Source organism: Myotis yumanensis, unplaced genomic scaffold (genome assembly GCF_028538775.1).
Source record: "Myotis yumanensis isolate MYYU_CA2020_CCGP unplaced genomic scaffold, mMyoYum1.0.hap1 SCAF_4, whole genome shotgun sequence".
Taxonomy (NCBI): Eukaryota; Metazoa; Chordata; class Mammalia; order Chiroptera; family Vespertilionidae; genus Myotis; species Myotis yumanensis.
Window position 1 is genome coordinate 77,100,019 of NW_027223755.1, and position 9,435 is coordinate 77,109,453.

The window sequence follows — 9,435 nt, forward strand, 5'->3', positions numbered from 1 at the left end:
AATAGGTAAAAAAATAAAGTGGGGGGAAAAACATGCCCATTGACATCAGCACAGCAAAATATATAAGAATTTAGAAAAAGTTAAAAAATTATACAGGACTTGTGAAGAAAACATTAAATATTCTGAAATATAACTTAAAACTGAAATAAAGGAAGGGAGATATATCATGTTTCTTAATAGTAATGTTATTTCCTTTTTTTAAGAATGTAGCCTTGATGCCAGACCGGTTTGGCTCAGTGGATAGAGCGTCAGCCTGCGGACTGAAGGGTCCCAGGTTCGATTCCGGTCAAGGGCATGTACCTTGGTTGCGGGCACATCCCCAGTGGGACGTGTGCAGGAGGCAGCTGGTCGATGTTTCTCTCTCATCGATGTTTCTAACTCTCTATCCCTCTCCCTTCCTCTCTGTAAAAAATCAATAAAATATATTTAAAAAAAAAAAAAAAAGAATGTAGCCTTGAGAGCCACTTATCTTTTTTTTTAAGTATATTTTTATTGATTTCAGAGAGAAAGGAAAAGGGAGGGAGAGATAGAAACATCAATGATGAGAGAATCATTGATTGGCTGCCTCCTGCACGCCCCAGACTTGGGGATCCAGCCTACAACCCGGGCATGTGTCCTGACCCGGAATCAAACCATGACCTCCTGGTTCATATGTCAACACTCAACCACTGAGCCACACCAGCTGGGCAATAATGTTATTTCTGACCAAATCCAACACATCCTGCTCTTGAACAATATTATTTCTGCTAAAAATGTAACGTAATGCCCAGAAAAAGCCCAACATAGACTTATGTGAATTTGATAATATGAATGTAAAGTATTAGAATTAAAGAGTAAAAGTATTAGAATTGTCAATAGCCTTATTAATAAAGAATAAATAAGGGCATAAAAAGCATAAAGTGCCCTCGGCAGTCCCAGATCTGTCTCTTGCTTCATCATTTGGATGGAACAGACCCAGGGACGCTCCTTCTCCCAGCCTCCAGCCACTCTCCTGCATCTTATCCAGTCACCACCTTCCGAACCACCTCCAGGACCAGCCAACACACCGGTGGTTTTTTCCCACCTTAACTCGTTATTGCTGAACAACCATGAGCTCCCAAATGCGTCAGAATTACTCCATCAAGGTGGAGGCTGCAGTCAACCTCCTGGCCAACCTGTATCTGCGGGCCTCCCATACCTACCTCTCTCTGAGCTTCTGTTTTGACCGTGATGATGTGGCTCTAGAGGGCATGGGCCACTTCTTCCTGAGTTGGCGGAGACGAAGCGCCAGGAGGCTGAGCATCTCTTAAAGTTGCAAAACAATCTCAGTGGCCTCATTCTCTTCCAGAATGTGCTGAAGCCTTCCCAAGATGAGTGGGGCAAAATTCAGGATGCTGGAAGAAACCAAGATGGCGGCATAGGTAAACACCTGAAATTGATGCCTCGCACAACCACTTCAAAAATACAACTAAAAGACAAAACGAACATCATCCAGAACCACAGGAAGGCTGGCTGAGTGGAAATTCTACAACTAGAAGGAAAGAGAAAAGCACACTGAAACTCAGAGGAGGTGCGGAAGTAAAGTGCAGAGGTACGGAGGCGCACGCGGAAAGGGCTGGCAACTGAGGGCGTGGTTGTCTTTTTCAATCTGGAGGGAGACATAAGATCCCGATGGCCCTGAACTCCAGTTCCGGGCGAGTCTCTGTGGACCCAGACTCATATGGGGAGAAACTAGACTGTCTGGCAGTGGGCGGAACTCAAGGGCAGCTTTCTCTCAGAGGTACTTGCAGCGATTACCATGGGACACTGAGACCCGGGGACACTTAGGGCAGGACTGAGGATCAGCCATAGCTGTTTGCTCCACCCAGTTGATTCCCTGAGACCCCGCCCCAACCCAAGCTGTGCCCAGAGGCTTTTGCATATGAATGGCCTGGCCCTTTGCAATCTAAAATTACCTAACAAACTGCAGGTGGGTCAGAGAGACCCAGAACATCCAAAAGAAGGCCCAAGGCCCCACAGCAGCTTGCATTGCTTCATAGCTAATCCTCATATGGGCACCTCCAAATCCCAAACAAAGAAGAGGAATCTGAAGATCTCCCTGTAGCTCCTGCTGGGTAGCCTCAGGCAGAGGCTAAATTAGCACCTCCTTAGAGATCCAAGAGCCAGTGTACCCAGTGGTCAGAGTGGGACCATCCAGATTACAATTCCTCAGGTCCATAAGGGACACACTCAGGGGGCAGACTCAGTGAGCACCAAAGCCCCACTGAAGCAAGTCTTGCCCCATAAGGGTGCCTCCAGCACAGAAGTTCTCCCACTGTAGACACAGCTGATTCTCACAGCCAATTGGCCTGGAGGTCAATTCCTCCCAATGATATCAACAACAATCAAGGCTTAACTACAACAAGACTGTGCACAAAGCCCACAAAGGGGTGCACCAAGAGTGTCCACCTCAGGTAATTGGGGAGGCTGAGCCACTGGGCCCTGTAGGACACCTAGCACAGAAAGCCACTCTATCAACACAGGGAAGCAGCCAAAATGCAGAGACAAAGAAAGAGGTACAAATGACAGAAATGGAGGAAAGCAAACTACTGGATATAGAGTTCAAAACCACACTTTTAAGGTTTTTCAAGAATTTTTTAGAAACCGCCGATAAATTTAGTGAGACCCTCAAGAAATCTAGTGAGACCCTCAAGGTTATGAAAGGACCAACTAGAAATTAAGCATACACTGACTGAAATAAAGAATATTATACAGAGATCCAACAGCAGACTATAGGATTGCAAGAATCAAGTCAAAGATTTGAAATACGAAGAAGCAAAAAACACCCAATCAGAAAAGCAGAAAGAAAAAAGAATCCAAAAATATGAAGATAGTGTAAGGAGCCTCTGGGACAACTTCAAGCATACCAACATCCGAATTATGGGGGTGCCAGAAGAAGAGAGAGAGCAAGATATTGAAAACCTATTTGAAGAAATAATGACAGAAAACTTCCCCTACATGGTGAAAGAAATAGACTTACAAGTCCAGGAAGTGCAGAGAACCCGAAACAAAAGGAATCCAAAGAAGACCACACCATACACATCATAATTAAAATGCCAAGAGCAGGGGGGGAAAGGATACTTATGTAATACCCTTTGTAATACTTTAAGAGGAAAATAAAAAAAAAAAAAAAAAAAAAAAAAAAAAAAAAAAAAATGCCAAGAGCAAAAGACAAAGAGAATCTTAAAAGCAGCAAGAGAAAAACAATTAGTTACCTTCAAGGGAGTACCCATATAACTGTCAGCTGATTTCTCAACAGAAACTATGCAGGCCAGAAGGGAGTGGCAAGAAATATTCAAAGTGATGAATAGTAAGAACCTACAACCAAGATTACTTTACCCAGCAAAGCTATCATTCAGAATTGATGGTCAGATAAAGAGCTTCACAGATAAGAAAAAGCTAAAGAAGTTCATCAACACCAAACCAGTATTATATGAAATGCTGAAAAGTATTCTTTAAGAAGAGGAAGAAGAAGAAAAAGGTAAAGATAAAAATTATGAACAACAAATACATATCTATCAACAAGTGAACCTGAAAATCAAGTGAATAAAAAATCTTATGAACAGAATAAACGGGTGAATATAATAGAATCAGGGGCATAGAAAGTGAGTGGACTGACAATTCTTGGGGGGAAAGGGGTGTGGGGGGGTGCGGGAAGAGACTGGACAAAAATCATACACCTACGGATGAGGACAGTGGGGGGGGGGGGCAGAGGGTGGGGTGGGAGCCAGATGGAGGGGAGCTATGGGGGGGGGGGGGGGAAGAGGAACAACTATAATAACCTGAACAATAAAGATTTAATTTAAAAATTAATTAATTAATTAATTAATTTAAAAAAAATTCAGGATGCCATGGAAGCTGCCATGATCTTGGAGAGGAACCTGAACCAGGACTTTTGGAGCTGCATGCCCTGGGTTCTACCCACACAGACCCTCATCTCTGTGACTTCCTGGAGAACCACTTCCTGGATGAGGTGAAAGTCATCAAGAAGATGGGCAACACCTGACTAACATCCGCAGGATGGCCAGCCCCCAGGCTGGGTTGGGTGAGCATCTCTTAGAAAGGCTCACCCTTAAGCATGACTAGAAGCCTTTGAAACCCAGAGGCCTTTCAGAGGCCCCTCTGCATTTCCCTGGTGTCTGGCTTTTACCTGAGCTTCTTCCCAAAACTACTAGCCATTCTTTTAACCACTCTGAAGCCCTCTCCCATGCATTGGACCAAATGAAAAAAAAAGCTTTTTGCAGAAAAAAAAAAAAAAGCTTCAATAATTTAAATAAAATTGGGTAACCATATGCCTGAGACAGTCCCAAATTACACCTCTTGCCCCAGTCCTTTCTAATAAAAGAGTAATATGCAAATTGACCATCACTCCAACACACAACATGGCCAAGATGGACACAAGATGGCTGCCACAAGATGACCAGCAGGGGAGGTCAGTTGGGAGGAAACAGGCCTGCAGGAAAGGGCAGTTGCGGGGGACCAGGCCTGCAGGGGAGGGCAGTTGGGGAGAACCAGGCCTGCAGGGGAGGGCAGTTGGGGGGGACCAGGCCAGCAGGGGAGAGCAGTTAGGGGCGACCATGCAGGCAGGTGAGGGCAATTAGGAATTAGGGGTGACATGGGTTGGCAGGGGAGGGCAGTTAGAGGCAACTAGGCCTACAGGGGAGGGCAGTTAGGGGCGACCAGGCCAGCAGGGGAGGGCAGTTAGGGGCAATCGGGCTGGCAGGGGAGCAGTTAGGCATTGATCAGGCTGGCAGGGGAGTGGTTAAGGGGTGATCAGGCTGGCAGGCAGGCGAGCAGTTGGGAGCCAGCAGTCCTAGATTAGAGAGAGTGCATGCTGGGCTGAGGGACACCCCCCTCCCTCCGTGCACGACTTTCATGCACCGGGCCTCTAGTGTAATTATAATTCCTTTTACTTTCAAAAGTGTTTTGGTTTGAATTATAAATTTTATGGCCATTCTACAATTAATCACATATACAGGGTGGGACAAAAGTAGGTTCACAGTTGTAAATATGTGAAACAGAGTTTATGCTTGTATTATTATTTATTAATTATTGTATTATTTTCCACATGAATAACTATAAACCTACTTTTGTCCCATCCTGTATCTCTACTTCCTCCCCAGATCCCACTTAAATAGCAGTAAATAGATTTTTTAAGATTAGTGACAAGGTCGAAGAGAAGAGATGGATGAATGGATGGATGGATGGATAGATGAGAGGATAAACAACATATATGTAGGTGAATAGATAGGTAAATGTATGGGTGGATAGGTAGTTGAGTGGATATATAGATTAATAAGTAAATTAATCATTCAACCAACAACAAACCAATAAGAAGAGGATCAAATAATGATATGTATGTTGTAGTGAGAATTAAAGCTGGATATAATGATTGTTTTCATATTTTTTCTACCAGAAAGGTTGGTCTGGTGCAGGTAGGAAAGGGTAAAAGGGAGTAAAATATATGGTGACAGAAGGAGATTGACTTTGGGTGGTAGGCACACAATGCAATATGAAGATAATGTATCATAGAAATATACATTTGAAACCTATATAATTTTATTAACTGATGTCACCCTAATAAATTTATTTTTTAAAAGAACAAGAATATAATGTAAAAGTACATAACTTAAAATAAAGCTCTCATTTGCAAAAAAAGAAAAAGTTTTCTTGGCTATTTTTGGAGAAAATTTTCCTCTGAAGGGATTAAATTTAAATTGTGATGTGAATGGCAAAAATCAAATCATTCAAAGAGCTGGAAAAGATGCTTTCTATTCTGGGAGAATAATTAGTGCAAAGCCCATAAACTAAGAATAAACTTAGTTTGTTTGAGAAACTTTATGCTTATGTAGCTGAAGCATTGTACTTATATAAGATGAAGTCTGAGTGGTGGGCCAGACCATTCAGGGTTTTTTGTAAGCTAGAGTTAGAAATATGGATTTCATCCTAAATGTAATGTGAAGCAATTAAAGAGTTTTAAGGAGAGGAGTAATATCTGATAGGCACTCTTAAGTGGAGGAGGTGTAGAGGACACATTGTGGAGAGGCAGGAGTAAAGCTAGCCGATCAGTTAGGAGGCTATTGCAGCAGTCCTTACAAGAGGGGATAGTGTCCTGGGCAAGAATGGTAGAAAGAAAGGAAAGAGAAGTGTCTGGACTTGGCAGAAAGAGTTGACAGAATTTGCATAAAGAAGAAACTTGATGAGCCCTGGCTGATTTAGCTCAGTGGATAGAGCATCGGCCCGAGGACTGAAGGGTCTCAGATTCGATTCCGGTAAAGGGCACACACAGACCTCGGTTGCAGGCTCAATCCCCGGCCCTGGTCAGGACATGTGCAGGAGGCAACCAATTAATGTTTCTCTTTCTGTGTCTCTTCCCCTCCCTTCCTCTCTCTCTAAAAATCAATGGAAAAGTATCCTCAGGTGAGGATTAACAACAAAAACTTTGATGAATATGGCTATATGAAAATGTAAATCTTGTATATTAAAAGGACCGTAAACAAAGTTAAAAGTTAAGAGAAAATATGTGTAACATATAACAAAGTATTAAGATAAAATGTATATGGCATATATAAGAAAAGGATCAAGATCCAAATTACATATAGAAGTGGTAAATCAATAAGAAAAAGACAACCCAATAGAAAAATGTGCAATGATATAAAGAGATAACTTACAGAAAAAAATACAAAGGCAATGACATATGCAAAAACAAAAACATTCAACCCACCAATAAACAAAGACTTACAAAATAATAGGATATCACTTTAGTCTTTTTGAATGAAAAAATTAAAAGATATAAAATTTAAAATATAATAAAAGAAAATATACAAGTTTCAATATTGTGTACTGATTGAGATTATGAGGAAATTACTCTCATAATCTGAGTGGGCATATAAATGAATATCAACATTTGGAAAGCAGTATGCCTACATCAGTTAATTTTTTAAATTAACTTTAGAATTTTCCAGGTATTTATTTAGAAATATACTTTCAAATGTGTACACAGAGGTATATAAAAGAATATTCATTGCAAGATATTTGTAATGTAAAAAACAAAGGAAACCATTTACTTGCTCATTTTTAGTGACACATCATGAAATGGAACACTGTAAAGAAAGTTAAGAGAGTGGCATTGTGTATATTTACTCAACTGAAAATATCTCTACAATGTTGTTAGGAGGAAAAAAATCATAAGATAATATGAGGAGTCTGGTGTCATTTACATGAAGCAAACTAAAATTATACGTGAATTTATATAAATACATAGATTAATATCTGGTAAACTACACATTAAACCTTTAACCAGTTCAACAGGGAGTTAATTGGTCTTGTTCAGGGGAAAGCTGGTGTCTAAAGTACTTCTGCTTTTTACTCCAATATTCCTATATTGAATACTTAATAGCATATATTTATGTATTACTAAGTAATTATCTTAAAATTTTTTAAAGATTTGTTCACTCTTTAAAATCTAAATGCAATGAAACTTAGAGGCACTCACCAATGCCTTAGAAAGAATTATGTCAACACTCGTAGAACGGGCTCTGCTGCTAAACAATGTGAAACTTTGGGGGGAATTTAAATTTATTTATTTTTAATTTAATAAATCTTTACTGACCACGAGTACACTGTAGAGTTCAGTCAAGTGGCATTAAAGAAGTGCTACACGAGAGTCCAGTGACTTGGTGTGACGGAAGGAGCACGGCGGTGAACTCTAACCTCTCTGGGTCTCATTTTCCTTATCTATAAAACCAAAGCTGCTATTGGCCAAAGCACCTTTGCAAACTCTTTTTTTTTACTTTTTTGGAATACAACACTTTTGCAACCCCAAAATGAAATATTAAGGAAATATCACTTTTTAAAAAATATATATTCTTTTATTAATTTCAGAGAGGAAGGGAGAGGGAGAGAGATAGAAACAGCAATGATGAGAGAGAATCATTGATCGGTTGCCTCCCGCATGCCCCACACTGGGAATTAAGCCTGCATGTGCCCTGACCATGACCTCCTGGTTCATAGGTCAATGCTCAACCAATGAACCACACCAGCCGTGCAAATCTCATTACTTAAAACTGATAAAAGCAGCATTTCTCTGGACAAAGGAGGTCAAGGGCCAGAGTCCCACTCCCTCCTCTCCTTGAGCAATACCGCAGGCTTCCCTAGGGGAACCTTAGGCCTCATAGAACACTCCTAAAAACCTTTAGTCCAGATAATTTCTAAAGCCTTTCCATATTTAAAAGTGCATAATTTTTATTTACTAGATGTAATTTATGACAGCCAGGCAAATGAAAGCCCCAATGACTGTAGTACTACATTTGAAAGCCCCAATGAGTGTAGTGTAGATAGAATTTGAAGGAGAAGCAGAAAGAAGTAGCATTTATTACACTGTTAACCTTGTGTAAGGCATTTCAGTACCTTATTTTGTTTAATCCTTACAATGACCCCATATCCTTACCCTTATAAGGATGAGAAAACCTGGAGATAAGTAATTGCCACAGGTCACCCAGTAAGTACTGAGCTGGAATTCTAACCTGATTTGCCTATTTGGAAAGGTCACATTAGAGTACAGTGTCTTACTAGAGAAAAGAGGACATAACTAAAGATAGTAATGCTGGGGTGGGGGAGAATACCAAGAGAGAGGATATGGGAGGACTCATACTTTTGCCCGGGATTATGCCTTTTAACAATATCTTTGGGGAGCTAAGACTTTCCTATGTGAAACAAGGAAAATAAGAGGCTGCATGTAATTAGCTGCTTAACTACATGGTATATTCTAGAATTTGGGGAGCTCTGAGTTACTTTTTCAGGAGTGATGTTAAATTTATACCGTTCCTGTTCCACCCGCTCCTGATACCTGGCAGAGGTAGGATTGTGGTCAGTGCCTGTGGTCTAGGCATTGCAATATGTATCCAACACCCATGAGAGTGATGTACTCACTCATGAACACTACAATGATCCCAGAACATCTGCCTCATTACATCACCAATGGACCTAAATGCCTAACTTAATAGGTAGGGCTTTTCTGGATGCTAAATGACCTGCATGCTAATTGTCCCTACTTGTAACTTCCTATTGTAATTTACATTATTTTTCAGGTAACTGATTCACAGGAACAGCCAGTCAAGAGCTGAGTCATCTTGGAAGAGAGCCCCAAATTCTTCCCTGCACAGCAAGCTTTACAAAAACACCATCCTTTGTGGAATGCAAACAAAATGGCCTCTACTGTTTAGTAATGTTCACATGAGACTCGGTGAAGAAGAATGGATAAAAACCAATAGCACTAGAGAATTTATAGAAAAGATACATGTAATGAAGATTAATTAAAAAACAAAGCAAGATAAGCAGGGTAAAATTATATAGGAGGACAAGGAATATTGAAAGAACCTAAAAGGTACCCCAAACATGGAACATGCTTGGAGAACA

The 9,435-nt window shown here is 40.7% G+C and overlaps 1 pseudogene; it reads left to right on the forward strand.

Moving 5' to 3' along the window:
- Positions 1 to 1,088: 1,088 nt before the first annotated feature.
- Positions 1,089 to 4,104, forward strand: LOC139008176 (ferritin light chain-like; annotated as a pseudogene).
- The last annotated feature ends 5,331 nt before the right edge of the window (positions 4,105 to 9,435 follow it).